This window comes from Montipora foliosa, chromosome 1, assembly GCF_036669935.1.
Source record: "Montipora foliosa isolate CH-2021 chromosome 1, ASM3666993v2, whole genome shotgun sequence".
Taxonomy (NCBI): domain Eukaryota; kingdom Metazoa; phylum Cnidaria; class Anthozoa; order Scleractinia; family Acroporidae; genus Montipora; species Montipora foliosa.
The window spans coordinates 52,555,953-52,580,952 of record NC_090869.1 but is presented as its reverse complement, the minus strand read 5'-3'; the positions used below and the strand labels follow the sequence as shown (position 1 = coordinate 52,580,952).

The window sequence follows — 25,000 nt, the reverse complement described above, 5'->3', positions numbered from 1 at the left end:
CCTTTATAAATTCAACAGCTCGCTGGGTTTTCAAAGGCAGAGACTTAGTCACGTCTTCTAGGTCACGCAGCGCACTGTCAGCTTTCTCTTGACGCGCGCGTCCTCTGTTACTCACCCGCTTTTCAAATTACTGTCGCGAATTAATGCTGGTATATCTGTTGCACGGTCCAGACATGTCCAAGCATTGCCATCGGCCTTTTTTAGCATCACAAATACCTGTCGTTTTGTTTATTTTATTTTTGAATTAGCAGAAAATTGTTGAATTCGAACGGTGCATAAAAATCCTGATTTCCTAGATTGTTTTCGTGGCATCAATATATTTTTTTTGTCAATTGCAGACATCCATTATGTGTTTTTTTGTAGTTATTGTATGCTTCACAGATCTTTGTGTTGACTTCACTGTTATCTTATCAACACGCATTCTTATTCACACGCATTCCGAAGTCTTGAAAACACCTTATTGCAATTACTGGGATATCAACCCCCAAAGTCTTCAAATATTGAGAATCTATAGGGATGGGATGATAGATAACGTCATAACACTTGTGACGTCGTTTCTGGTTACGTCATACGACATCTTTTACGCAAAAAATACTCCTTTTGTCTTTACAAGTTGGAAACTTGACTCAATCGACATCTTCAACTCCGCGATTTGACACAAGCACACAAGACCAAAAAGTTAAAAAATGCGCAAAAAAAAATGTCATTGGCATTGCAACATATCATTGGATTGTTTAATTTTGGACCAATCAAATTATTGCTTAAATTGCAATCCGTCAATAGCAACAAACGGTTTACCGGAGTTTATGAAACGTTTGAATTTGTTATTGTCGATGTTAAAATAACTCAAACAACATAAAGTATTTGAAATTTTATTGTTTTGTGAGTCGATTCTCACCAAAAGTGACAAACTTCAGCGATTAATCGGGAGATATCAGACCTTAACGTTGATACTGCGAGATATGGTCCAGAATCTGGAGTCCCTCTGATTGTCCGGGAGAGTTGACAACTCTGCTGAATTACAAATTTTCACTTTACTTCAATATAGCATTTTACTCAAAATTAACCACAAATATTGCCAGTCTTAACTGCCTTTTTTCTTTCAAACATCTGGCACCTCTTGTGTAAAAAATCAGATTCTTTGCAGGTATGACGGAAATCACCGCACCAACTTAAATTTGAAAACAGTCCCACCAAGGAACTAACCGTGGAAAATCTGTAAAGATGATTAATCTGTCCATATATATTTAAATTGTACTGGTATGAGTAAACCTTGCAACATTTTTATACAATCAAGTGAAGCTATAATCTTCGCAGTTATGAAAGCAATTTTTGCAATTGCAATTGCGTAGAGAAGCCTGAAAAATTCAGGACCCCTTTGAATTTTTCAGGCTTCTCTACGCAATTGTAAAAATTGCGTTCATAACTGCGAAGATCATAGCTTCACTTGATTTCATATCCGCAGTTCATATATGATTCATTTCATATACCATTTCATCATTGATTCATTCCTCACGGGACCATTAGAACCAACAAACGACCAGCTCCCAACGTCAGTGGCTTCATAGCTCAGTTTGTTAGAGCGTCGCAACGGAATCGCGAGGTCACGGACCCCGTTGAAGTCCTGAATTTTTCAGGCTTCTCTACGCAATTGTAAAAATTGCGTTCATAACTGCGAAGAACATAGCTTCACTTGATTTCATATCCGCAGTTCATATATGATTCATTTCATATACCATTTCATCATTTTTGAACAAGTTAAGATGCAACACATTTAAACCTTTACAATTCCCCCCCCCCCCCCCCCCAAAAAAAAAAAAGCGATTATTCCAACGAGGTACTCAGCGGGAAACCTCTTTCCTCCTCTACAGTTCGCCTAAAAGATCAACAACTTTTTTCCAATAAGAGTCTCGAAACTTTCAATTTAAGTGCCAAGCTATTGAGCAGCGATAAAAGTTACAAACGCTCGTTTGGCAGTCAGTTCACCACTTGTAGTAGACCGTGTATTTTATTTATAGTTCTGTAGAATTTGTCATTTTTTTATTAAAGTTTTTCTTCAGTTTAGCGCTTAACGGGAACAATCAAAACGTGGCGCCCATGAAGGCTGTTTTACGCGTACGACGCAAGCATAAGCATAGACAGCATATACTGGTGGCTGCGTTAACTCTGCAAATGTTGCTTGCTCTCATCGTTCGTGTAAAGCAGCATTAAGTCAATGAATCAATTCACAAAAATGCAAAATGGTCGACCTATTTTTCAAGCGCTCATTTTAGTAGAAATAAGGTCTTTTCACTAGAGCTGTATATTCTTTGACCTCCTAAAAAACTTATTAATAGTTATGACCAAAAGAAACACGGGCACGGCGTTGAATCATAAATTCGATTATTTAAGGTGGCTCTGAATTCGCTCAACAGAGTTCTTTTAGACTTTGCAGATAGTTTCATTCTTGCATGCTGATTACGTTTCACAAACAAAAAATGGAGGTCACCGAGTTTGCTTTTGAGATATGAGCAGCTAAAGCCAAAATATGGGGTGTTTTGGCAGGGATTTCCTGTTGCCACGGTAACTTTTAACGTCACAAAAATGACCAAACCTTTCAGCAATAATTGGTGTTTAATATGGTACTATAACATTGCTGCTAAGTGATAAACTGTTGTAGTGTCAATCCTTCTAATAAGAACGTTTCCTCACCGCGGTGTCGGATCATGTTATAACCAAACGGCTAAAAGGCTGCAATCCTGTGCCCTGGCTATATATATGGTAACATCATCAGCCTCATAGAGAAAAAGGACACTGTTCGTATGAAGCTGCGCGCAGAGGTCAAGTGCTTACTCAGAGCCAGCCGTGGGAAACTCTTTGAATTTTTAAACATTAAATCCAATATCAATCCTAAGCGACTCTGGTCCGTCTTAAAAATCAACTCTAAATCTCGCAGTACCCAGAAGCTGGTTACTATGGCAACTGAAACTACTAAAACCGCTTACTGCAATGCCAAATCCAGGACTAGTGCTGATTGTCAGAAATGTTTAACAATTACTTCATTTCCGTTTTTACATCTACGGGACGCTTTATTTATTTATATATTTCTTTACTTATTTATTTATTTAACAATTCTCCAACCATTACAAAAAATAGGGTGGCAGGATGATAATAGGGGGAAACTCAATTCTCTGTCTAAGACTATCCTCCTCACACTCACACTTACACACACGTGCAAAGCCAACAAGCGCGCGCACACACATACAAATGAATCAACACTCGGACGAGTAAGGGTGATTACATAATTTGAGAGCGTAAATGTTTGAGCAATGAAGATTTAAAAGACTGAAGACCAGGTGAGGACATCACATGTGCAGGTAAGGAGTTCCAGTCACTAATATAGCAATTAAAGTGTCCCTGTGACCAAAAAATCAACTCTTATTTTTCTTTGAATTTCAAACAATGTTAACTACACATCAAGCGACCAAAGTCTTATGTCTTGATTAAAAAAAAAAACTGTTTATTTTAACTGCAATTTTCCTATTTAATGGTCCGCCATTACTATCTTTAAGATCTTCAGAGAGCTGGACCCAGGAGAAAATGACCTCAAAGGCTTACTAGTTTAAGAATACAATGCGTGTGTACGCCGCAGAATTAATATGCAGCACGGGAGGTTTTGGTTTTCAGACTTTTAAACTCGCGTTTTGCATATATAATAACTCAAAAGTTAAATTCGATTGATTGAGTTCAGTTTTAATACAGTTAAAGCGAAAAAATTGGGTTCATCATATGAAAGGACACCCCTTCATAGTTGTTGAATAAAAAAAATTATCTATTTGAAGTGCGGTCTATAGAATGAAAGGAAGAAGTGATCCTCGTACTTATCGTATCAGTTGGTAGAAGCATTTCACTGGCATCGCAGAGGAGAAGTAATGAGGTTGAAGCCACATGGATTGTTTCAGGTGTCTATAAGAGACAATAGGCCATTTCCGAGTTCACGTCTGCCTCCTCTTCAAAGCGAGTCTAGGTGCGAATTTTTTCTTATGAAAATTAGTTTTCATTCATATGTAAAGTAGAACTAATTACCATCACAAAAACTTTGCACCTAGACTCGCTTTGAAGAGGAGGCAGACATGAACTCGGAAATGGCCTATTGCTTAAAATGTCCAGGTAAGTGCAAGGATCACTTCTCTCTTTCGTTTATTGCTAACTTATCATTGATCATTTATTTTTCACGCAAGAAAACCAGTATTGCTTGCTTTTTTCGATCAACCGACGGCCAACGCTTATCATGTATCAAGCCATTCAACCCTGGACCGAATAAGCAGGGACTGTGCAATATTTACTAGGAGAGGGCAAGGAGGGCTCTGAAATGCTACCATAGACCGTTTTCACATGACATCACGGCAGCCATGTTAGTGTTCCAAAACAAATTTAAAAATGGCGGCCATGATGGTGTACCAAGCTAATCCTTCGATATGTGAAGCTCTGATGATCCTCGAAGTTATGAACGCAATTGGTAACCTGAAAAATTCAACAGGGTTTAAATCCTTGACCTCGCAGTAGCGAGATCAGAAGATCACAAGGTAGCCAGGCACGACCGGTATCGTGAGGTTCATGAGGGGACGCAAGTTACTTCTACTGTAAGTACAGTTTCACGCTGAGATCGTTTTCTTGCGGTCGGGATAGGCGTTATAATCCCCCATGTCCGAAAAAAATGAGTCACTAACCCAAAAGAAACGAAAAATCACACCCGTAAGGCGACCAATGAGAAAGAAAACTACTAATAAAACAAATTTCTACTTTCGCGCTAAAACACGTGGCATGTAGGTACTTCGAATTCTGATTACCGATCCCGCTGTTTGTGATATTATTTGTTGCTCGGATAAACCGTTGATATTCGTCAAGGATTATCGAGAGGGTATAGCATTACAAAAGCCCTCGATTAACGCGGAGACACGTGATCTATCAAAGTTGAAGAATGTTCCGCCCACATCATGATTTAAAGACTTGGGACGAAGTCGACAAGGGCTATTAATATCGTAGTTCATTCCTTCGAAAAACAAAGCACCCATTGAGAATCCCGGAGAAAAGGTGGAAACAGGTAGGTTTTTAGTAAAGGGTAGTATTATGGTTTATCGCACACTTTTTGTTTAGTGATCATGAAAAAACTTCCAACAAACAATTCTTGGTCCAATTCTTGATCCAATCAAAGGAAGACAAAGTGAATGAATCGCATCTCCTGGCTCCGCGAGCGCTTGTAAAAGAATGGAAAAAACAAATTCAGTTTTAAAGCAGGGCTCTATTTCCACAGGGTCTTGATATTAGCAGGCAAATCAGAACTTTAAAAAAAAAGACAAAACTTTTAAGATTATACGACATGTTTCGACAGAAATTTCTGTCAGCTTCAGTTGATTAATGTACAAAACGTTAGATAAATCTTAAACTATCCTTTTAATTCTCACATGGTTAGTGTTATGTACATTCCGTTGTTACGAGCATAATTAGCAATTGTTCCTACTTATAAATTCAAGTTCTAACGCTTTGTACATTAATCAACTGAAGATGACAGAAATTTCTGTCGAAACATGTCTTATAATCTTAAAAGTGTTGTCGTTTTCTTTAAAGGGCTCCATTTGATGAGAAACTTGAACCTTGTATTTCGTGGATAATGGAACCAAAAGGTCGAGACAGCAGAAAGCAAATCGTTATCTTTAAGAAGATTAAGACATTTTTTTAATTTCCAAGACATGTTTTGATGTTACGAACATCACCTTCAGTTCCAGAATATTTGAAAAATCGTTTGCACTATATAACAACTAGGCGAAACATTCATAAACATTTACTAAGCTCAGAACGTTGTCATCAATCTTGCTGTGCGGATTGTTTCGAAATCCTTCAACTTAAACTTAAGGAGGTTATGCATATAAATCGGGAAAAGCCTAATTTAAACCAACAAGTTCATCACGTCACCTGACACTCACGCTTTAGGCTTTACATTCTTTCAAACACTTTGTAACTCACTCAAATATGTAATTTTTGTCACTTAATCATAATTAATTATGCATGTTTCGCCTAGTTGTTATATAGTCCTAACGGTTTTTCAAATATTCTGTAACTGACGATGATGTTCGTAACATCGAAACATGTCTTGGAAAGAAAAAAACTGTCGTAATCTTCTTAAAGATAACGATTTGCTTTCTGCTGTCTCGACCTTTTGGTTCCATTATCCACGACATAGCAACCAGATATGAAGGACGTTTCAACCTTGTATGTATCGTGATTAAGAAGAGTAAAACCCACAATAGGATACTATAAATAATCACACCAATGTTCACGGATCTCCGAGTTTCGCAGTAAGAGTTTGGCAAACTATATTACCTTTCTTTACCCTCTCTGTTGCTGGAGTTTTTAAAGAAGCTATACCACTTTTTCGTGATCTGTCAAAGTGCAGGTATCGTCCACCCTTAATTTAACGAATTCAATGGGTTTCAGTAAAGAGGTAACTGGCCCGGGTTGTGTCAACAATATCGACTCCCTATGTAAAAAGAGTGGAGGCAGCCACGTCCCAATTCAAGGTAACTTAACCCTTAAAACTGCTGGCTTTTAGTCTTCTGGTTTCTTCTTCTGTTATCCATTGTATACTGTGCATACTGTTTCTCTGTGGTCACTGTTCCTCGGTGTATAAGTTTCCTCTGTGCCTACTGTTCCTCTGTACCCTCTGTGCCCACTGTTCCTCAGTAAATAACCACTGTTCCTCTAGTACTATTTCTCAGCCCTCTGTTCTTCACTGCTTTCATGTAATGATTAACGCTTTCACTTCCCAGTATATGTGTAATGATTAACGATTTCAGAGCCCGGTATATGAGAGACAAGGTGGCACACTTCAAACAGTTCGATGTAACATGAAAAGTAGGTTTAGCTGTTTACTAGATAATTTGTAACGTAACAGTGTATGTTGCGTCTTTTTCATCTGAACTGGAGGGTGATACACCTCAAACAGTTTGATGTAACGTGGAAAGTAGGTTTAGCCTTTTACTAGATAATTTGTAACAATGCATGTTGCGTTTTTTCACCTGAACTGGCGGGTTTTTATTGTTTTTAATCATGTTAATAGCCGATAAGAGGCCGTCCTGGCCTGTAGTAATGCTTCGAAAAGGTTGCGTTAGAATGCATAAAGCCACCTAAGCCGGAACGGCCAAAATTCAGAGACTTTGCCGAGTGCGCTGCAAAATGTACATGTACATGTATATATTTATGTTAATTCTTATTCTAGTAAAGGACAAATCGACCCTTAAATGACGGCAAACTGTGATATAAAGCTGCCTTAATCTTTCTTTTTTTAAATATGATTGTCTATGAGTCACAAAGAAGTGTTGTTTCTTGTATTGTACATCGTTTAATAATCCTTCACCCAGTAGCGGTTTTGTTCTTACAAAATCCTCCCAAAGATTACTTGCAGGTGTAGTGCAGTCAACTAAAATAAGCTTTCCAACAGCATATAACTTATTTACAGAAAACTGAAACATTTTATAAAAGCGAAAGTTGAACGAAAAAATTTAAGAAAAATAACAGTAAAATATGTTTTCTAGGCAAAATTTGGTCATTTTAGCGTTGATTACGAATTTTTGGATGCAAAACTAATATTTTCTGCAATTTATCTGCCTTCTTGGACATAAATTCGACCGAAAACTGATAAGGCACGAATATTTTTAGATTTTTAGGAATAATAGATAACGTGGTTCAATGCGTAATGTGATAATGCGATAAAAGTGTCAAATTTGCGACCCATTGCTAACGGCAACGGAAGCGATCGCATTACGAATAATTAACCTCTGTTGCCAAAAACCACTCAAATAACCGGTCAGTGTAAAATGCAGACTGCAGACTGCAGACCAGGGATAAAATGCAGACTGAGGGTAAAATGCAGACTGCAGACTGTGGGTTAATAAAATAATAATGAAAAAAGAGTTATAAGAGTGTTAGTAGCCGTTTGTACTTTCACACTGAAACCCCAACACAGCTCCCATCACTTTGGTTGCCCCACCGCATGTTTTATCGAACTCTGTAAGAATTGAAGCTGTTTGAATCCTTGTTGTTGTTTGAAAAAAGACAGTTTCGTTAAGTGAGTTGCTTTCAGGCAAAGAAGTCACCACCCCGTAATTCATATGCCCAAGATACCGGGTTTTTGTAAGTTTCTTTTTCTGTCAAGTGTGATAAAGTTTGACAATGAAATGAGCGAAGTCAAAACAAAGATCACATTCGCCCAACTCTTGTTTATGCAAAGTCAAAATTTACTCTCCAAGACGCGTACGACGTTATTTATCACCAGGTAATTCCATCATTTTGGAAATAGCAGCTACTTTATTATTCATCTGCGTCACAAGTTTTCACTGATTTGGGGCTCATTTTGTTGAAACTCAAGCACGCTTCCAACAGGCCTGTGAACCCTTCCTGCTTACAGAGCAATACTAAAAAACTTCTCCCATATCACATTTGAACCTTAAGCTCGAAAATTCAATACACAACATGATATTATAATTCACAAAGGCAGAAAATACCACAGAATCCTTTTCCAGCGAAAATTGTATTGAAACAAACAACATATTTGCTCTTAGAGGCGAAAACCTCTTCCTATTTGATTGCGTGCGTGAAGACAAGAAACTCAATTGTGTCAAATTACCATGTACTTCAGGTAAATACTGTTCACTTTGATTTCGTCTCGACGGGCGATAGATTGTTGTCGAAGTCCAGTACTCGTCGTTTTTGAGATTCATGCCTAGTTTATCCAACTGACTTTCCATTATTGAGCTCCATAAGGGTATATTTTGTTTAAGGATCCACTAAAACGCCATTCGCGTTGCATGACTTTCGACGCCATTGCAGGCTAAGTTAATGATTCTACTGTGTCCACAAGAGAAATCTACGCAGTTCCAGTACCCTCTCGATCCTAAGAAAATACGCGCAGAAGGCTCTATACACAAAGACACTACTTACCAGGGGAGTGACAGGCAAGACTTTTACCGACACGGAAAAAAAAAAAAAAAAGAAAACAAACAAACTAAACGTAGACCTCGACTGGGTTTGCCCATAGGCAACCCAGTAATTACTCGCCCCTATACTCTCTGAATTGTACTCCACTCAGTCCTATATCCATTACTAATTAAAATAGGCAGGTGTGGTTTGCTAAAATTCGATCAAATTGATAAAAAAAAAAAACTAAAAATTGACAATTATTTTTCGCACCGCGGGTATGGGTGTTACTTAAAGTGAAGATACACAAGAAAAATACTGTTCACAGGATGTACCAGTAGTTTTGGATTAGTTTAATCCGCACAATTCCACGTTGCACAAAGTAACTTAACAGTCAACTGAAAAAAAGATGAATACATATGAATACACTATACAAATAAACAAATTGGGAAATGTTATTATTAAACCACAGTCAATGATTGACAGGTAAATGTTGACCCGTTGCTAAGGAAGTCCTAAAGTGTACTTTTACCTTAGACAGCAATCACCACTATACGGCAAACAATACTTTAAGTCAACTCAGCCTTTGGCAACCACCATTAGAAGTTGAATACATTGTGTCTTTGCAAGCAGACACGTGAGGTAAGTGGAATGATTTTAGTTGTATGGTCAGTTAAAGGCTTGTTCTTAAAATATAATACGCTAGTGTGAAGTGTCGTCGTTTTTGCATATTCTTGCATCGCTTCAATGCTTCTTGAATCTCGAAACCAATTCAGCAAACCTATACTGTGTCTGATAGCTTATAATCTGGCGTAATTGAACCAGTTGGGATCGTAATAATTCTTTAAGCAAGCAAATCCATATATATTGATTCTAAAAGGCGGTAATAAATGAGTACCCAGTGCTAGAGCAAGGAAATAAATATTTCAGTTCTAGCTTCTTCTGGTAGACTATTGTTGTTCGGCTCCTGCGCACGAAAGCGTAATCCTTTTCACTATTCAATTAAGATCATGTGAAACGTGATCAAGAATTAAAGTAAAATCATACATTTGTGAATAAACAAAAAGTACTTCTCAAAAGGAGCCAAATGTCCTTCATGATATCATAAGAAGGGCCCAACCATGTTTGATTTATCTCTGGTGGTATTTATTAGCTGAAACCCTTTTGTCCCTCGGTCCAAAAAAAATACTAAACCCAAACTGTTTCACTATGACATATTTAACTACCCTGAAGAGAAATAACTCCTAAATGTATTACAGTAAACGTAATGTCGATAGTAACACTTCTCACGACATTATTGGCTTTCAGTGCAGAGATTACTGTTGACTTAAGTAGCCCCGGGGCTTTCCAGCTTTATAATGGATAAAAAACTAAACCCAAACACTGAACATTAACTGGGACTTGTAATCGAAAACATATTGAACAACAAGATATTACAATCTCTTTAATTCTGCTGTATTTTTGACATTATTTCAAAACAATTTAGGCTAACCTGACAGTACCTGATAATTTGTCAAACTCAATGAATTTTGTCATACGTAACGGACACACTTTACTTTCACTCCTAAATGTTCTATTGACGAACGGTGATTTGATCGAAAGGGCAAATTTTCGAAGCCAGATTCATACTCCAGCTCTTACTTCCCGAATAAACCTTTGATGTTTTACTGCGTTATTTAGCGAGATATGTTTAGACCAAAGGTCTTACAATAACATTATGTCCACGTCACGTTAATGAGTTATTTCTAAAACGTCATTCCAACGATCCATGTTTTCTCCTCCTAACTGATTTGTTTGCTTTTGTTTTTGATCTTTCAAACCATTTTCAGCCAAATTAATTGCAGACAAAGAAAATTATTTATATTGATTGTCTTTTCTTTACCATCACAGTCTTAGTACCCTTAAAGGGGCTAGGTCACGCTATTTTAGGTAATTTTGTTTAATTTTGTTAATTATGAGCTCTAAACGTCAAATTGGCAGAGCAAGAGTCTTTCATTTGCAAAATCACGGCAACATAACAACTGAGAATGATTTTCAAGCTTTGTAAATGACATTTTGATATAGACTGATATAAATTTGAAAAAAGGTGGGCCGACGTTTTTCAAATTTACCCAAATTCAATCCATTTCAATCCTCTCCAGGTTTGCCCATCCATGTCCCTTCTTGGCTTCCCTGTGTTTTGTTAGAGTTCTTCTATAGTTTTGAACAGCTATTTTGATATTTTAGTTAATTCTATGACCATTCGATCAGTGCTGAATATGCCTAAAAGAGCGTAACCTAGCCCCTTTAAGTAATGCTCAAGACAATGGAAACCCTAACCCTCGGTCCCGGGAAGTCTGCATATGGGCTCAATGCCTTAGAACATAATTTTTTCCCGTGAGGTTTTTGGCTGGTGTGGCCAGACGGACACTGCTTGTCTTGGTGGAAAATGTTCTAAATAGGAGAAAAACCAAGGGCTTACTTGTAATGACATTGACTTCCTGGGAAAAGGGCTTGAACTTCACACTACTTGGGAAGTAGAAATGTGGGTTAAATACGTAACTTAGCGGAAAGTGTGATGAGGAGCTCTTAAAACTGCTCTTAGGTGAAAAGAGAGATCAGAGAATGAGTCGTAAGGTAAATCACCATCATTGGACCTCAAACAATCATGGCATGTTAATTATATTTTATATGATGGACACGCATTCGGAGAAATGATTGCCGGGAAACTGCGGTTGACAAAAATAATTATCCTTTTACAAACAGGACCTCTTGAAAAGAGTTTTATGTATAAGGGGCCCACTGACGTATTTTTTGGGATGCGTTGCTAAGGATGTAATGGTTAAGTAATTTGAGAGAATATGGCATTATTTTGGTCAGTTTCCAACTTTTGTAAGCCAATGACCCTAGACATGACGTCATCATACCACGCCCATGGTCACGTGACCAATAAAAGAAAACTCTAAATTTCTCTCCGTGCTACGCAATTTGGGTATTTAATCGATGGTTTGATAATTTGTATTCGTTTTTGCATCCAGCCAAGCATGGCTTTCTTTTCATTTTTACCCCTCACGGAATGAATGCGATACGTCAAAATACAAATATTATAGACATGCGCAGTATGAATACGACTGATAAGGTCGGCTCAACGAGAATGCTATGGGACTATGACTTTGTTGTTTAATATCTTTTTAAAACGCGAAGTTTCAGTCACCGTTAAAGGCAAGGTTAAAGAATGGTACATGATCGAAATATCTACCGTTTTCAATTTCGATTCTTTTCCCTAAGTTTATACTGTACCTATTTTATTTACTGGAATGCGCACTGTTCGGTGCGTTGCTGCTTGAAGAAAAATTTCGCAACGGTGATGTTTAAGACCAGTCATTCCGTTTGTCAGTGGGTCAACATTAGGAGTTCTGCGTTGTGTTCCTGTGAAGTTATTTCATTTTTCTTCACGCGCGCTCGAGGTAGCCAAACTGAGTTGTCAAGAATCGTGTCGTGCTGGAGAGCTGTTCGATCGAATTGAGGGAAGGCAACAGAAGATTGCAGGCAAGGTACGCAATGAGTTTTTCTAATTTTCAAACCTTGACGACATACATAACACTAATAATACAATACAAGATACTAAACACTTAACTTATAAAAATGTTGTAAGGGTAAACACAGTGAAAATCGGAAACCAGTGAACCTTGAGCACACAGTACACAGAATTTAGTAGTTTTATGCGCCAAATCGCTCACTTAAGGACGTTTGCACCCATTGCTACTGCGCATTTTTTCGCGCATGTCACGCACACGTCATGCATCGCAGACCACGAAGGTAAACACGATGCTAAAGGTGCAAACATTTTCCACAAGAATGAAACGTGAAAGCGTGTGGCATTATGGGATAGCTGTGGACCCAGGTCCTCTCGAAAATGTCACGCAATGGCGTGACAGTGCGAATAGACAATCGCTTTGAGAACTTCGCAGCGATTTTACTCTCTTGAATGCTCGGTGACCCCCATTTTTCTTTCTGTAGATCACTTCCTTTCCTGATGTTGTCCATTTTAACAAAAAACAACAAAAATCTGTACGTGAGAAGTTACAAATATTTCGCCTTTTATGCTCTTGTGCGACCGAAATTTTCTTTCTTAGACTAATTTGTGTCGTTTTTCAAGGTCTATTTCACCTCAGAAAAAGACATCAGCTGCAAAAGTTGTTTAGTTATATTAGTTATGTTGAATTGAGTACGTTTACCTGATCTAAATTTCACTAATGTAGCCTTTTTGTTGCTGACAGTTGTAAGCTAAGATCGTCTTAAAATAACGCAAGCTTCTAAAAGTGCACCTCATGATCTCGAAAACGAGCACGGTGACCCCCCATTTTTTTTGCCTTTTTGGCAAAAGTAGATCATTACCTTTCTGCGTGGCAAGTTTAAAAAAGTCTGTACGTGGGAACGTTTTGGGCGCGAACGTCCTTAATTAGCTACATTTTGTACTTTGGCAAAACAATGTGGCAATTTCGATTCATCAACTACTAATGGGAACCTGCTCATCATAGCTTGTCAGGGTATATCATTACTGTTATTGTCACGCTCTTAGACAATTAAACTCAAAGAATGTAAAGGTTAAGGCAATGTAATTTCTCTATCTTTATTTGTTTGAAGTTTTTTTGGAATGTCAGTTCAATCAGCAAGGGCATGTCTGAAACCTCGTTCGTCTCACCAAACTTATATTGTGTATTTTTAAACACAATATTATTACTGTCTTTTTTTAGGACCGTCAAATTATACAGGAATAAAATGGATCTGATCCATTAACAGATAATAAATCTACCATCCTGCACCTCATCTTAATAAAAAAATTCGTAACACCAAATAAAATATTGTTCACGGTTTTTGGTACCTACTAATATTTACAACTGACATCAACTTCATAATTAAACCCTGGGTAGTTGAAAGCTGTGTTCATTTTTTTGGTTAATATCACTTGAAATAAATAACTCTTTTTGCCTTTACTCTCCATGCATTGGGGTAAAAAATATTCCTGTCACTAAAATTATTATTTTGGCTTTTACAGTCAAAAGTGATCTATACCAAACTTTTGTTAGGTGCAATTCATTTATCTTACACCAAAAATTCTTGGAAAACAGCACCTAACGACAATATCCGTGGTTTATTTAGGGTAATTTATCCTAAAATGTTCACTAACCAATCAAGGGCTCATGCTACTAAGAGCAAACACAGGCTGTGTGCGATTTGCTGTATTTCAAAGAAAAGTGACTTCATTTTAAGCTTTAACACTTAAACTCAAAGAAAAATTTAAAGTCATTCTTTCAATGACATAACATTTTCTCACACATCTTTATATTCAGTTAAGGTTTCTTGTTGTAGCATGAGTCATGACTGTGATTTCTGCCTACTGAAACTGGGACCATGGATTCATTCGTTACAATTACAGTCAATCTATGTCACCTATGACCAATATTTCTGAGACTGAAATGATCATTCGAAGTCCTATTTGTAACTTCTGGCATTTGAATGGTCTGAGTCTTTAAAATTTCTGGAAATGTTTCCAAAAAAAAGTATCAGCTGAAAAAAAAAGGCAAAGCACATACATGTAGGAAACAACTGATTGTTTTCAAATACTGTATGCTGTGATGTAATGTCAAAAAATTCATAGCTTTATTTCAGCAATAAACTAGGGAAGTTTCAATGAAAATTCTTAAATCTCACTGGCGATGATCACAACTGACATGTAATTTTTAAAACCCTGTTAAAACTTAAAAAATACTGGTCACATGTGAGGAAGATTGACTATAAATTGACTTTAACCTTTCCAAATGTAAGTTAGTTCCCCCTTTTTGATGAGCCACCCCTCAGTCAGGTCTTATTCTTCATGAACAGGGACAGATGTTATGGACATATCCATGGGGACATCCAAAGTGGACACAGAATTAACTGATGAGGTTGGGAAGATACGCGGAAGATTTTTGATGCACTTCTGGCATTCCACTGGTAAGTCATGTGTTGAAAGCTCCTCACCATAATCCCACACCGTAAGTGCTGCAAGGTGCATTAGAGGTGGCACCTGTCCAGTGTCTCTATGCATCCAATTGTTGTAGGCCTGAATGACCTCTGTTCTTCTAAATTTACAGTTCCTTTTGTCGAAGCTTTCCACTGAAGTTCAAGCTTACGACCTTCAGCTTTAAGAGACTGGATTGTCAGTGATGTGTCTTTGTTCAGTTTCTTTTCCTCCCACGCTTTAGGATAGACATCCTTTCCTCTAAGTGGGGCACTGTAAAATGCCGAAAAGGGTACAGACGCATAAATTATGCTATTATGCAACACTCACGTCATCGGATCAGCTTTGCGAGAGAAACGTGAGTAAGTTGTCATGACCTTTGGGCTGTGAATGATATCGCTATATTTTGTACAATGCGTATTGCAAAGAAAGAACATGATTTTAGCACATCGAGCGAGCTGTCCTGTTAGTGAAAAGACTAAAGCATAACTGGAAGAAATTGAAACAATTTTTGATTCTATTTGTATCGCCTTGGTGTGTGGAAAAAAAATTAACGTGTCTGGATGCCCTGCATACGGAATTGGAACTGTTTACTTTTTGGCCAACGTTGTTCATTAATTTTGATAATTGAAAAAGGAATACAAATCTGGGTAGTATTTCCACAAAGCTAGATACCTAGTAGTCCTAAATATATTTAGTGATAGCCCTCGTTTGAATGATTACCTGTAAGCATGATACAGTATGAAAAAAGGAGCGCTCGTTGAGAGACCCTTTTTAATAGTACTCTGTCAGTACCACGCTGAGCCAGAATTTTGTAAACAGTCGAGAACCTTGTGTGCACGGGCTCGAAAAAATCGTTCCCTGCACTGAATAGCTTTGTGTTTTTAAAGGAAGATATGTTTTTCTAAGAGCAACGAATTAAGATATTTGTTGAAAATTATCTTTCTTACAGTTTGTTGTCGAGTGTTTTGAACTAAAATATATACCAGCGACCAGATCAAAAAGATCTTAGCGGCTTAATTAAAAGGAAAACGCAATTAGGATACTAGTCAGAGTCAAGGAAAACAACGCAATGTCATAAATAGCTTATTCGAGCAGGTTAAGAAAGAGGCAGCCAAAGGCTGTTGTGGACCTACTTACAAAGAATTTTGAATACAAAGGGAGGCAAATAAGGCAAGCTTAAAAATACTTAAAGTAGACAAAATGTTCACAATTCATTCGTGTAAGTTAAGCTCGAAATAATTTTAAAGATAGGTAATTTCCTGGGATTTCTTTGTAATAATGGCAACTTCTCTATAAACTGAAAAGGGCCCGAAAAGAACTCATAACTCGTAACTTTATTTATACTCGAGTCAATATTGGAGCTTGTTAGGCTGCTAGCATATACAGCTAATGTGTCGAGTGAGAATTAAAAGTATTTGAGTCAAAAATCGGCTAAAGAATGAGCGGAAAATTTACACATTAGCTGTCCGGAACATTTTAATTTGAAGGACTATTCTGACAATCCTTCCTTTACTTACTTTCACTTCGTATCCAGTATTATTTTCGAAGACTCCTAATGTTGCGCAAAACTTAACGTTTTCGTGGGAAATTATTGTGTAACCTTGCAACGTTGAATAAGTGAAGGTGAAACTATTTCTTTTGCCCTTTAAAAGAAGCGGGTTGAAATACAGCTGGTGCGGTTCATTTACATAACCTTCCCATGATTGTAGCTCTTTACTTCGTTATATTGTGGAGGACGTGGTTTCCTCCCCTCTCAGCAGAACGGCCAGCATGTCGTTTGCCAACGCCATCGCAAGGCCACGGGACGTCAGCAAAGGAAATGAATTTTTTAGACCCGATAAAACACGTGCTGCGAGTTTTTTGAACGCCTTAAAAACATTCCACAAAGAACGTGTCCCTCTGGACTCAAAACAATGGTTTAAATGGGCCATTTCCGAGTTCCTGTTAGTCTCGGTTTCGAAGTGAGTCTTCGTGCTCAGCTATTGTAAGGGAAATGAGTTTGATTTGCATAAGAATACGCAACGCATTTAGATTTGAATGGTTGTGCACAAGGACTCGCTTTGAAACTGAGGCATACAGCAACTCGGAAATGGGCTAGTGCGAGAGGTGAATATTAGCATACAAGAAAAACAAGCTATGCCTCATTAGTATTCTTTATATTAAGAATACTAACGCGATCACGGCGCGCGTACTATCTATTGACTCCATCTCCAACAGTGTTCGTTATTTGGGTTCCCGATTTGACTCCAACATGTTCACGTTGCCAAGAGATGTATCAAGGCTTTGTGTGGGTTGTATAAAATCCGCCAAAGTAGAAAATTCCTCAGACCTGAGTGAACGCACAACTGCCTTATTTCACATCCATTTGCCTTCTAGATGTATTTCGTGTACAGTTTAAGGTGGCTCAAACCAGTTTCAACACTTTCAAGAGACCTTGTTATTAGAAGGATTGATAAAGCAACACTTTATCATTAACAGCAATGTTGTGGTACCATGTAAAACATTAATTAATGCTGAAAAAGATGCAGTCATTCTTGTAACGTAACAAGTTACCATGGTAACAGGAAAGCCTTGCCAAAAAAAACACCCTATTTTTGTCTTTAGTTGCTCATATCTGAAAAACGGACTCGGTGACCCCAATTTTTCATTGCACAAAAGTGACCAGCAGGCCAAGATGAAACTCTCTGCAAAAGTTTAAAAAATTCTGTTGAGCGGATTCAGAGCTATCTTAAACTTTCAATTATTTAAGGTGGCTCTGAATCTGCTCCACAGAATTTTTTCAACTTTACTCAAAGTTTCATTCTGGCATGCTGGTTACATATCACAAGTAAAAAATGGGGGTCGCTCATTTCGTTTTTGAGATATGAGCAGCTAACGCCAAAATAAGGGGTGATTTGCAGGGCCTTCCTGTTGCCAAGGTAACTTTTTACGTCACAAAAATGACCGAATCTTTTTCAGCAATAACTGGTGTTTGACATGGTGCCATAACATTGCTGTGAAGTGATGAAATGTTGTAGTGTCAGTCCTTCTAATAAGAACGTTTCCGTCAATTGTTGAAACTAGTTTGAGCCATCTTAAAGTCCTTTTTTCAGTCTATTAACAATCAAGCTTAATCAATCGATCAAGCAATCATTGATTTGATATATTTAAGCGCTCCGGTTACTACATTCCATTTTAGCTTATCGCCTACCGTCTTTTCCTATCGGGGCTTTCTTTTTGTGCCGAGATTTTGATCCCGGACGAATGTTACTCTTCATTAATCAAGGTTAAAAACACACCTTTTTAAGTTTGGATATCGTTTGTTATGAAGTTATTTTTCATCAGTTCAATTCGCTCTGATGTATTAATTTTGATTATTGTGAATACGCGCGGCCATATAACAAACTGCCCTAAACGCGCCTTTTTGCGAGCCAGACGGTAAATGCGCAGGGCTGCAAATTCATTTGCCGCCCTGATTCTGATTGGCTGTAGACTATTAGATTTTAGATATAAATTATCTTTTTGCTTATTGTTAACAGTCTTTTTAAAAATAAATCATATCTGAGTTTTATTGTAACGAAAAATAAATTTTCTTTGACTCTTCATTAGCTGATCATATTGTAGCAACAACTTTCCATATCATAGTTTCATGTTACATGTCTGTCAAAAAAACAATGAATTTGTACGATTTGGCCTTTATTATTGATAACAATGATGAACACACTAATTTTGTCGGGCATATAGCTTATTTTTGCCCCTAGTAGCATCATTTACACGGCCTCGCTCCGCAGAAATGATGCTACTCGGGAAACAAATAAACTATTTGCCCTCCAAAAGTCATGTGGTTGCCCTATTATCTACTGTAAAGCACTTTATAAAACTCATTAATAATTCATAATTGGGAAAAAAAACAGGAATGTTTTACTAATCAATATCTATATATGATCTGGTACAGATTTCTCTGCCGCTCATATTGTACATATTACTTAGAGTATTGTATAATTTTAGTGCTATATAAATTGAGATATTGTTAGAGCGGTTTTCAATTGAGTGTCGAAAGTAATTAGCGAATTGCTTTGGTTTTGCATTACTTCACTCAGTGATTGGTTCAAAGTTCTCGTGTCACTTTTTTAACCAATCAGAAGTGAAACCAAAACCAATCATAGTCTCATTTGAGGTTACTTCTTTCTCTTGTTGTTCTAAAACTGTCCTTAGGATACGCACTGTTCCCAACATGGTAGTTTTTCGCACTGCACCGATATTTACATCAACTTGTAACTTTTCCAACCAGGCGCGTAGGAAGGGGGGTTCGAGGAGTTCGAACGAACCCCCTTTGGTGGTCAATAATGGAGGACTGAAAACACAAACTGTTGGTTTTCAGCTTTTAGCAAATAGTGGAGGAATGTAAAACAAACTTTGAGCGTTGCAGCTTTTAAATTACCCTGCAAGAAAACGCTAAAAGTATCGGGAAAGTATTAAATTGTAAGAAGAATGGGTACAAGTGAAATTCGTTTAGTGTATAAAGCCGGTATGTACGTATGAAGGTATCAAGTTAACAAAACGTCTGAAATGTTGTTGTTATGACTAAAAATACCTGTTATTTTATACGTCATCGAGTTTGAAACATTGACTAGCACAATGCTGAACACAGCATTTCCGGGCCGGGCATGCCCCCAGACCCCCCTAGAGGCTCGCGCCTCCGGCGCTCGTATTTAAAAGCCCCCCCTTAATAAATATTCCTGTCAATACGAACACCCCTCCAAAAACCTCAGCTACGCGCCTGCCAACCATGTTTTAAACTTTTTTGTCAAAGAGCCAAGTGCACCAATCACAACCGGAACCACATTGACCGATCTCATCTGCCGGATCCTGCCAATTTCTCTTTTCAGGTCCTGATATTTCTCTACTTTTTCAATTTCCATCTCGCTACATCTAACATTTAACATTTACACGCCTTGGAGTTTTCGCAATGTCTGCAAGGGACTGCCGCATCAATTAACCCAAAAAAGATTTGAAAGAATGTGACAGACCTGTACGGTCTCCCTTTTGTAGGTTTGTGGTTACAGATAAGTCAGATACCTTCAATTCACAGTTTTGCTTTAACGATCATGTCCTTGTGAGAATTACCTCTCTTGTATGATATTACAGGAGGTTCTTGAATAGGCTTTGATAGCAATGACTGGTTTTGAAAAAAACTGCAGTTGAGCGCCACTATTGCTTGAAGATTTGACAATGCTAACTTGTATGTTCTGACAAATGGTGGAATTTTCTCCGTGGCTTGTTCTTTAAGTGCCGACTCTCTTCTAGTGCTGATCTAGCACCCTTTTCGGCACGCCTTAAAAAATACTTTAATTTGTTCACTTTTTCTATAATTCCAATTACTTTGAATTGTGTTACATCAGTGCTGCCCTCGTACCATTTTCGGCACGCCTTAAATTACGCTCTCGTTTATCTACCTTTCCTATAATTCCATTTACTTTGAGTTGTGTTACATCAGTGCTAGTCTCGTACCCTTTTCGGCACACCTTAAATTACGCTCTCGTTTGTCCACCTTTTCTATAATTCCCTTTACTTTGAGATGTGTTACATCACTGAAACTCTCGTACTCTTTTCGGCACGCCTTAAATTACGCTCTCGTTTGTCCACCTTTTCTATAATTCCCTTTACTTTGAGATGTGTTACATCACTGAAACTCTCGTACTCTTTTCGGCACGCCTTAAATTACGCTCTCGTTTGTCCACCTTTTCTATAATTCCCTTTACTTTGAGATGTCTTACATCACTGCAACTCTCGTACCCGTTTCGGCACGCCTTAAATTGCGCTCTCGTTTGTCCACCTTTTCTACAATTCCCTTTACTATGAAATGTGTTACATCACTGCAACTCTCGTACCCTTTTCGGCACACCTTAAATTACGCTCTCGTTTGTCCACCTTTTCTATAATCCATTTTCTTTGAGTTGTGTCAGATCAGTGCTAGTCTCGTACCCTTTTCGGCACGCCTTAAATTGCGCTCTCCTTTCTCCACCTTTTCTATAATTCCCTTTACTTTGAGTTGTGTTACATCAGTGCTAGTCTCGTACCCTTTTCGGCACACCTTAAATTACGCTCTCGTTTGTCCACCTTTTCTATAATCCCATGTGTTACTTTGAGTTGTGTCAGATCAGTGCTAATATTGTACCCTTTTCGGCACGCCTTAAATTGCACTCTCCTTTCTCCACGTTTTCTATAATCCATTTACTGTGAGTTGTGTTACATCACTGCTAGTCTCATACCCTGTTCGGCACACCTTAAATTGCGCTCTCCTTTCTCCACCTTTTCTACAATTCCCTTTACTTTGAGATGTGTTACATCACTGCAACTCTCGTGCCCTTTTCGGCACACCTTAAATTACGCTCTCCTTTCTCCACCTTTTCCATAAAAGTTCCCTTTGCTTTAAGTTGTGTTACATCAGTGCTAGTCTCGTACCCTTTTCGGCACGCCTTAAATTACGCTCTCGTTTGTCCACCTTTTCTATAATCCTTTTACTTTGAGTTGTGTCACATCAGTGCTAGTCTTGTACCCTTTTCGGCACGCCTTAAATTGCGCTCTCGTTTGTCCACCTTTTTTATAATCTAATTACTTTGAGTTGTGTCAGATCAGTGCTAGTCTCGTACCCTTTTCGGCACGCCTTAAATTGCGCTCTCGTTTGTCCACCTTTTTTATAACCTATTTACTTTGAGTTGTGTCACATCAGTGCTAGTCTCGTACCCTTTTCAGCACGCCTTAAATTGCGCTCTCGTTTGTCCACGTTTTCTATAATCCATTTACTGTGAGTTGTGTTACATCAGTGCTAGTCTCGTACCCTTTTCGGCACATCTTAAATTACGCTCTCGTCTGTCCACTTTTTTTATAATCTATTTACTCGTACCCTTTTGGGCACACATTAAATTACGCTCTCGTTTGTCCACCTTTTCTATAATTCCCTTTACTACGAAATGTGTTACATCACTGGAACTCTCGTACCCTTTTCGGCACGCCTTAAATTACGCTCTTGTTTGTCCACGTTTTCTATAATCCATTTTCTTTGAGTTGTGTCAGATCAGTGCTAGTCTCGTACCCTTTTCGGCACGCCTTAAATTGCGCTCTCGTTTGTCCACCTTTTCTACAATTCCCTTTACTATGAAATGTGTTACATCACTGCAACTCTCGTACCCTTTTCGGCACGCCTTAAATTACGCCCTCGTTTGTCCACCTTTTCTATAATCCATTTTCTTTGAGTTGTGTCAGATCAGTGCTAGTCTCGTACCCTTTTCGGCACGCCTTAAATTGCGCTCTCGTTTGTCCACGTTTTCTATAATCCATTTACTGTGAGTTGTGTTACATCAGTGCTAGTCGCGTACCCTTTTCGGCACACCTTAAATTACGCTCTCGTTTGTCCACCTTTTCTATAATCCATTTTCTTTGAGTTGTGTCAGATCAGTGCTAGTCTCGTACCCTTTTCGGCACGCCTTAAATTGCGCTCTCCTTTCTCCACCTTTTCTATAATTCCCTTTACTGTGAGTTGTGTTTCATCAGTGCTAGTCTCGTACCCTTTTCGGCACATCTTAAATTACGCTCTCGTTTGTCCACCTTTTTTATAATCTATTTATTTTGAGTTGTGTTGCATCAGTGCTAGTCTCGTACCCTTTCTTGGCACACATTAAATTACGCTCTCGTTTGTCCACTTTTTCTATAATTCCCTTTACTTTGAGATGTGTTACATCACTGAAACTCTCGTACCCTTTTGGTCACGCCTTAAATTACGCGCTCCTTTCTCCACCTTTTCTATAATTCCCTTTACATTGAGTTGTGTTGCATCAGTGCTAGTCTCGTACCCTTTTCGGCACGCCTTAATTAAATTACGCTCTCGTTTGTCCACGTTTTCTATAATCCATTTACTGTGAGTTGTGTTACATCAGTGCTAGTCTCGTACCCTTTTCGGCACATCTTAAATTACGCTCTCGTTTGTCCACCTTTTTTATAATCTATTTACTTTGAGTTGTGTTGCATCAGTGCTAGTCTCGTACCCTTTTGGGCACACATTAAATTACGCTCTCGTTTGTCCACTTTTTCTATAATTCCCTTTACTTTGAGATGTGTTACATCACTGAAACTCTCGTACCCTTTTGGTCACGCCTTAAATTACGCGCTCCTTTCTCCACCTTTTCTATAATTCCCTTTACATTGAGTTGTGTTGCATCAGTGCTAGTCTCGTACCCTTTTCGGCACGCCTTAATTAAATTACGCTCTCGTTTGTCCACGTTTTCTATAATCCATTTACTGTGAGTTGTGTTACATCAGTGCTAGTCTCGTACCCTTTTCGGCACATTTTAAATTACGCTCTCGTTTGTCCAATTTTTTTATAAGTCCATTTACTTTGAGTTTTGTTACATCAGTGCTAGTCTCGTACTCTTTTCGGCATGCCTCAAAATACGCTTTTGTTTTTCCAATTTTTCTATAATTCCATTTACGTTGGGTATTTTTTACATGAGTGTTGGTCTCGTACCCTTTTCGGGACGCCGTGAAATACGCTCTCTTTTGTCCACCTTTGTATAGTTTCATTCACTTTGACTTGTGTTACATCAGTGCCAATCTGGCACCCTTTTCGGCATGCCTTAAAATACGCTGTCATTTGTCCAATTTCTTTTTTTTACCCTGAGTTGTGTTACATCAGTGCTAGTCTCGCACCGTTTTTAGCACGGCTTAAAATACTCTCTGATTTGTCCAATTTTTCTATAATGCCATTTACTGTGAGTTGTGTTACACTGGTACCAGTTCTAACCTCACACCTTTTTCGCCACCCATTATATAAAAGATGTAGCTACGGTGTCTCATGTCGTTGCCGTTGTTTTGGTTACCGCGCTCTCATGAGATTTCTGATAATACTGTTGAGAGTCTGTTTGCTTAGCTACGCTGAAGAACTCAGCTGAACTTTTAATATTGCACAGGATACGTTCTCGCCCTTGAGATTTTAAGGGGGTGCCTATATTTTTTGCAAAAATGACAAAACAAAATATTGTTTCGCAAAGTTACAATTTATCACGATCCTTCAAGTATGATGTATTTAAAACTGCCATTTGACGTATTTGCAATTTTTTTTATTGCAAATGCTCGGCAAAAAAAAATCCCTATTTCCAAATGACAAAATTACAGTTTTGTTATGTATGTTTGTGATTGAAATGCATTATTTTCCCGTTGTCAACCCTTTACTGTTTCTTTTTCTTTCGTCTATTTCGCATGAAGCCGTGAGGCGAAATCTTATACCATGTCACATTGTTAAAGGGGCTAGGTCACGCTATTTTAGGTAATTTTGTTTCATTTTGTTAATTATGAGCTCTAAACGTCAAATTGGCAGAGCAAGAGTCTTTCATTTGCAAAATCACGGCCACATAACAACTGAGAATGATTTTCCAGCTTTGTAAATGACATTTTGATAAAGATTGATATAAATTTGAAAAAAGGTGGGCCGATGTTTTTCAAATTGAACCAAATTCAATCCACTTCAATCCTCTCCAGTTTTGTCCATCCATGTCCCTTCTTGGCTTCCCTGTGTTTTGTTAGAGTTCTTCTATAGTTTTGAACAGTTATTTTGATATTTTAGTTAATTCTATGACCATTCGATCAGTGCTGAAATTGCCTAAACTTGCGTGACCTAGCCCCTTTAATAGCAGCACTTGAAACCATAGACAACCTGCTTGTTATCGTGTTGCATAATAGCATAATTTATGCGTCTGTACCCTTTTCGGCATGATGCCCTTCTCGGCATTTTACAGGCACTGACTGCACTACCTTTTCTGATGTTGTTGAGCTTTTTTCTTGCCTCTTGGAGAAGCTCTGTGGTCAGTAGTTGCCCATAGTCATTCATTCTCTGTTCATGTGTCTGCCTTGCTGTCTCAGTGGTCCTACCATTAGTTTTACCACTGTGGATAGTGTTCTCGACAAATGTTACAGAGGCCTGTTTTGATAGTTCTGACAGGTTGTCATGAAGATAAAGTTGGGATAGATTAAACTGTCTTTCAGCGATGACATTGTTCACAGGAATGCTAAAAATGTGCTTGGCATAAA

At 38.1% G+C, this 25,000-nt stretch overlaps 1 protein-coding gene across 1 annotated transcript in view; it reads left to right on the top strand.

Annotated features, from left to right (window-relative positions):
• The first annotated feature begins 4,999 nt into the window (after positions 1-4,999).
• LOC137971146 (tetratricopeptide repeat protein 28-like) overlaps positions 5,000-25,000 on the top strand; it is a 44,169-nt gene continuing 24,168 nt past the window's right edge. Inside the window, exons 1-2 of the mRNA XM_068817895.1 lie at positions 5,000-5,083; positions 9,490-9,594. The gene's annotated coding sequence lies outside the window, so the exon portion shown is untranslated. The remainder of the gene's footprint in view (positions 5,084-9,489; positions 9,595-25,000) is intronic.